The sequence below is a fragment of the Corvus kubaryi genome, unplaced genomic scaffold, assembly GCF_017639235.1.
Source record: "Corvus kubaryi isolate FWS band 111438036 unplaced genomic scaffold, C.kubaryi_AGA036_p1.0 split1-37355, whole genome shotgun sequence".
Lineage (NCBI taxonomy): Eukaryota > Metazoa > Chordata > Aves > Passeriformes > Corvidae > Corvus > Corvus kubaryi.
Window position 1 is genome coordinate 2390434 of NW_024582078.1, and position 5308 is coordinate 2395741.

The 5308-nt window shown below is 58.7% G+C and overlaps 1 protein-coding gene across 5 annotated transcripts in view; it reads left to right on the forward strand.

Annotated features, from left to right (window-relative positions):
• SOX13 (SRY-box transcription factor 13) overlaps positions 1-5308 on the forward strand; it is a 13990-nt gene continuing 8682 nt past the window's right edge. For 2 of the 5 annotated variants that reach the window (XR_006013700.1, XM_042013734.1), the window contains exon 1: positions 2014-5308. This exon is cut by the window's right edge and continues 992 nt beyond it. The gene's annotated coding sequence lies outside the window, so the exon portion shown is untranslated. The other 3 variants (XM_042013733.1, XM_042013736.1, XM_042013735.1) reach the window with 3 other exon arrangements.

Genomic DNA, 5308 nt, shown 5'->3' on the forward strand with positions numbered 1-5308 from the left:
CGCGGAGTTTCCTCCGCTTCCCTGATGAGATCATTCCCCGGCTCATAAATCCCACGGCCAGGAAGTTCCACCTGAGGTTCAGGCGGATTTTTTTCCGCCCCCCTCCCTCCCGTGTTTCAAACCCTCCCTACGGCAGAAGGAAAAATGTGTTTGGGTCGTGGCTGTGAAAAGGGTGGCCCTGGGCCAGGGGACGCCCAGGGAAGGATCCGGCTGCTTCCAGGGATTTGGGTTTATTTGGATAATTATGAACCTCCCGGCTGGGTTTTGTCACACAGGCTCGCGGGAGGCAGAATCCCTGGATTTGGGGTTGGGAAGGGAAATCTTGGCTGTTTTTAGGGCAGGGAGAAGTCAAGGGATCCTAAAGGATGAATCCCCTTGGAATACCGGGAAAGCAGAGGGAGCGGGAAGCTGGAAATTCTCCATCTGAAGGGACACTGGGATGTGTCCCAGAGCTCCGGGATGAATCCAATGGATCCCTGGGAATGTGTGGGGCATGAATCCAACCGATCCCTGTGCCCACGGGGAACGCGTGGGGCTGGTTCATCCTTATCAGGCTTTGTTGGGAGGCTTTGTTTTCCCATTCCCGCCCACCTGGAGCATCCCACTGGGATCCTGCCGGTGCCTCTGGCCACAGGGAGGCCAAGAGGGTGAGTTGGATTTGGCCAGGAGAGAGGGATAATCCCGTGGGAAAAGCAGGAGCGGAGCCGCTGAGGGCAGAGATGGATCTGCTGTAGTTTAGTCCTCGTCCCATTTCCTGGGACACCAGGGTCTCCTGGGATTTATAGGGGATGGAAAACATCCCTGATGGAGAACATGGAGCATCCCATGAAGCCTCCCAGATCCTCCTCTTCCCCTTGGCCCAACCTGGGAATTCCTCTTCTCCTCCCTTGCCTTGCGTTTGAGCGAGTTTAGGGATGAATCCTTGTTATTTTCCCTCTCTCCTCAAGTTTTGGAGAGTGGGATTGATTGGATTCGCCCCCAAAACTCTGCTGGAGTTCTTCAGGGAGAGACACATCTCATTAATAATCCTGGATACAGCCTGGAGGCCTCTGGAAGAGGTAGGCTGGGTTTTTTGGGATAGAATCTGTAAAAATGGGTGTCATTTCGTCAGGATTCAATCCTCCATGGGCGCTCTGGAGAGCTGGATTGCTCCTTTCCATCTTCAAAGATGGAAAATTGATGTTTTCCCCCCTCAAAAAACCCCATAACGTGGCAGTGCTGAGACAATTCCCGGGGTGAGGAGGGGACATCCCCCCCACGGGGACACCAGGATGGGGGTCCCACACCCCTGGAGAGGGTCCCTGCTGGAAGTGGGGGTGGCACAAGCAGAGGGGTGACCCCGGCTCCTTCCTGTGCCGGCCGTTCCCGGGAGTTTCCGTGATGCCGGTGCTGTCACCGGAGCGTCACCGCTGTGCCCTGACCCCATGGGGACGTTTCCGGATGTTTCCAGAGGCCGTTTGGCCTTCGGGGAAGGAGAAGTGGCCTGCAGGGAACTGAGGGTGGATGGAGGATGGACAAAGGCCCGGCTGGTTTGGGTGGGGAGTGGGAAATGCCAGTTCCTGCTCACCCCAAAGGTCTTGGCAGGATGGAAAGGGGCATTTGGGATCTGCGGGGTCTCTTTGGGATGCTGATTTTCCATTGGGTACCGCTGGGAAGGACACTCCAGGCAATTCCCATCCTGTCCCCTCGTGCTCCCGCTGCCCCTTGGAGCATCCCCCTCCCCAAATCCTCCGTGCCCACCACAGATCTCCCATCTCAGCGCGGATTTTGCAGCTTTTCCGGCGCCCCGAGCTCTCCGGGCAGGGGAGCTTTGGGTTTTTCCGCTGTCGAGTGCAGGTGAGGTGTCGAGAACGCGGGGGCGGCCGAGGATTGGGCAGAGCCCGAATTTGGAGCGTTTCCGCTGCCGCTTTGTGGGGCAGCGGGGTGGGCACAGAGCCCCGCAGGGGACACGTGCTGCGAGCGCTGACACGCGGAGCTGTGGCTCTGGTGTGGCAGCGGTGCCGTTTCTGGGGCTGAAAACGCTCATCCCCTTGCTTTTTGGGGTTAAAAGAGAGAATTTTTCCCAACCAGCAAACCCTGAAGTCTTGCATTTCCTCATCCATGCGTTTTCCCGCTCCCATGGATGGACGGCACATTCCACCTCCCCCACGGCCACCTGCTATTCCCAGGGAATGACCCCTCATCCCGGGATGCTCTGGATCCCCAGGGAAGGGACGGCAGCCCCAAGAACTTCCCCCAACCAGGGACATCGGCCACCCCTGGCCATCCCTGCCCTGGCACGGTGGAGCAAACATCCATTCTTTTCTCTTGGAAGACACCCGGAGCGGAAACGCTTGGAAGCGGCTCCGAAAGGACATTCCAAGTCTGGCAGGAAAGTGGCCCCACTCCTCTGGCAGGAGATGGGCTATTGTCTGTCCCGGTAGCCGGCCGGGATTCCTCAGGTTCTGCCTGGAAGAGGAAAATGTCCGTGTGTGTCTATTTTTTCCTCTGCCCTCTCCCGGGGGTGTCGGGGCCGCTGCTCGTGCCGGTGGTGGGGCCGTCGTTGCTCCTCTGGTGTTTCCTCTGTGGATTTTTCCCTGATTTCCCCGATTTCCTGGGTTGTGGTGGCGGGATGAGGCTGTGGGGGTTTTGGGATGATTGGGCAGCACGTTGGGCTCCTGAAGGGAAGAGCCATGGATGGAGAGATTGGGAGGGAGGAGAGCAAAGCTCCCAAGAGCTGGGACAACCTGATGGGCAGGACAGGGGAGGGTCATCCCAAAAATCTGGGCAGCCCAGCTTGCCCAGCAGCTGACCAAATGTCCCTTTGCTGTCCCTGGGGTGGGATTGTCCCCAAATCGAGGGGCAGGATGAACCCTGGAGCAGGAGTGATGTGACACAGGGTGAGGGATCTCAGCACCTCCTGGATCCCCAGGCTCCTGTTCTGTTGGGATCTCATCTCTTGGATCCTCAAGCTCCTGCAGTGCCGGGATCCTGGCATTTCTTGGATCCCCAAATTCCTGCTGTGCCAGGATCTTGGCATCTCTTGGATCCCCAAGCTCCTGCAGTTCTGCAATCTTGTTGCCTCTTGGATTCCCAAACTCCTGCAGTGCCAGGAGCTTTGTGTCTCTCGGATCCCAAATTCCTGCAAGGCTGGGATCTCAACATCTCTCAGATCCCAAGCTGCTGCAGTGCCAGGATTTTGGCATTTCTTGGATCCCAAGCTCCTGCAGTGCCGGGATTTTGGCATTTCTCAGATCCCAAGCTGCTGCAGTGCCGGGATTTTGGCATCTCTCGGATCCCCAAACCGGTGCTGGGCAGGGTGGGGGTTTTCTGGCACCTCATCCCCCTTTCCCGGTGCCTGGAGCCGTTCTGCTCCGCACAACCAGGGCCGATAGGATCAGGCCTGGCTGACGGGCAGGAAGGGTGGCACGGCCACCGGGAGAATTGCAGGACGTGCTGTTCGTGGGTACGAACCAGGAAAAAAATTCTGCCGCCATCCCGAAAATCTTGGAATTGCTGGGCTGGGAATGGGAGGCAAGGTGAAATATGGGAATTTCGGGGCTTTGCTGCTTGTGGGATGAGCCCCCAAAACGCTGCGAGGGGAGGGAGCATCCCATGAGGATTCGGGATCTGTTTCCATCCTCGGGGCTGGCACTTCGCATCCCAACCCCATTCCCTCCCTTCCTCCCCACCCCGGGTTAAATGGGGAACATTAAAGGCCAAGAAGATCCCTTTCGCTGCCGGTGCCAGGGCGATTGTTCCATGCCCATTGTGTGCCCCAGGCAGCCCCGGAGCCCACACCTGAGACCCGCCTGGAACGGGATAACAGCGCGTTTCCCCCTTTTTTCCCTTTTTTTCCCTGTTTGCTCGGCAGAGCAGATAATAAACCCTCAATGAGGCCTCGTTCAAACGCGGCCCCATTACAGGGCCGGGCCCGTTCGAAAAGGGAGCTTCCAGCGGCACCGGGAGGTGAAGCGCGATGGGAACGGGACCCGCGGGAGGGGCGCGATGGGATTTTGTGCCCGTCTCAAACCAAAGGCATCGCTCGGTGCTGCTGTTGTTGCCTTGGGCAGCACCCCCAACCCACCAACCCTGGGTTTTTCCCTGGATTAACACAAAAAAAGCTGGGAAAAGGGGGTTTCACCCACACCTGAGGGGCTGAGGTGGCGAAGCGCTGCCGTGCTGCGCGTTCCTGCCTCAGTTTCCCCACCTGTAGCACATCCCTGTGAGGCCAACCCTTGCTGGAGCTTCCAAGCATGTCCGCTCCTTCCCGGCGATGGATTTTGGGGGCCGGGTGGCCCCGGCCAAGGTGAGCCGGGGCAGGAAGGGGCGCCGCAGGATGCGGCAGCCCCCGGGCGATGCGGGGCCGGGAGGAAACCCGGCGGGTTTGTTCGGCGGAGGGCGAGGGAACCGAGATTAAAAAAAGCCCCGCTAAGATCAGAAAGGCTGGCGAGCACAGTGCCCTACTGTGGAGCTGTCACACTTCCCTTTACTTTATTGCTTTTGTCCAACACCCCATTGTTCCACTTCCTTTTGTCCCCTATTCACAGCCCTGGCTTTTCATTACCCAGCCGGCCTTGTTGTTTTCATTTCTTTTGTTTGAAGTTCCTGAGAGGAAGGTTTTATTTTCAGCCGTTTGATTAATTCGCAGCTTGAGCCGGGCTTTGTTTGTTATGTAATTGCTGCCCCCCGAGCCGGGCGGCCCAGCTCAGCCCTCCCCACCCCGCTTTGCACCCCCAAACTGGGTTTAGGGGCTCCTGACTGGGGGTCTGGGAGGTGAGAGCGTGCTGGGTTTGGGGTGGCAGCCCCCAGGCAGGTGCTGTCCCCATTCCAGGGCAGTCCCACAACCCAGATCCTAATTCCTGGTGGCGTCCGGGGTAAATCCCTTCCCTAACAGCCTCCTTTTCCCATTATTCCCACCTGAAAGGCAAGGACGATGCTTGTTCCCATTCTTGCAGTGTGCTGTGAGGGCTGGTGGCCCCGAGAAGGCAAATCTCCATGGGCACGGCCCTGTGGGCACCGCCGATCCTGGCGCTCGCTCTTGGATACGGCACCGCCCGCCCTGGCACTGGGAGCCAGGAATGGGACAATGTTTTAGGGAGACACCCCACGGAATGGAATCCCCTTGGGGTGTTACAGCCCGTCCCCTGTAAAACTCATCGTCATTTCTGCGGTGCCCGTCCAGCAGCGCCGGCAGAGGGGTTGGCACCCGCAGAGGTTTTGGTGGCATCAGGGAGAGCCATTCCCGGTGCCAGCGCCTTGTCCTGGTGGGGGCCCGGCCGGTGCCGTGCCAGGGACTCCCAGAGGAGCAGTTCTGGTGCCATCCCAG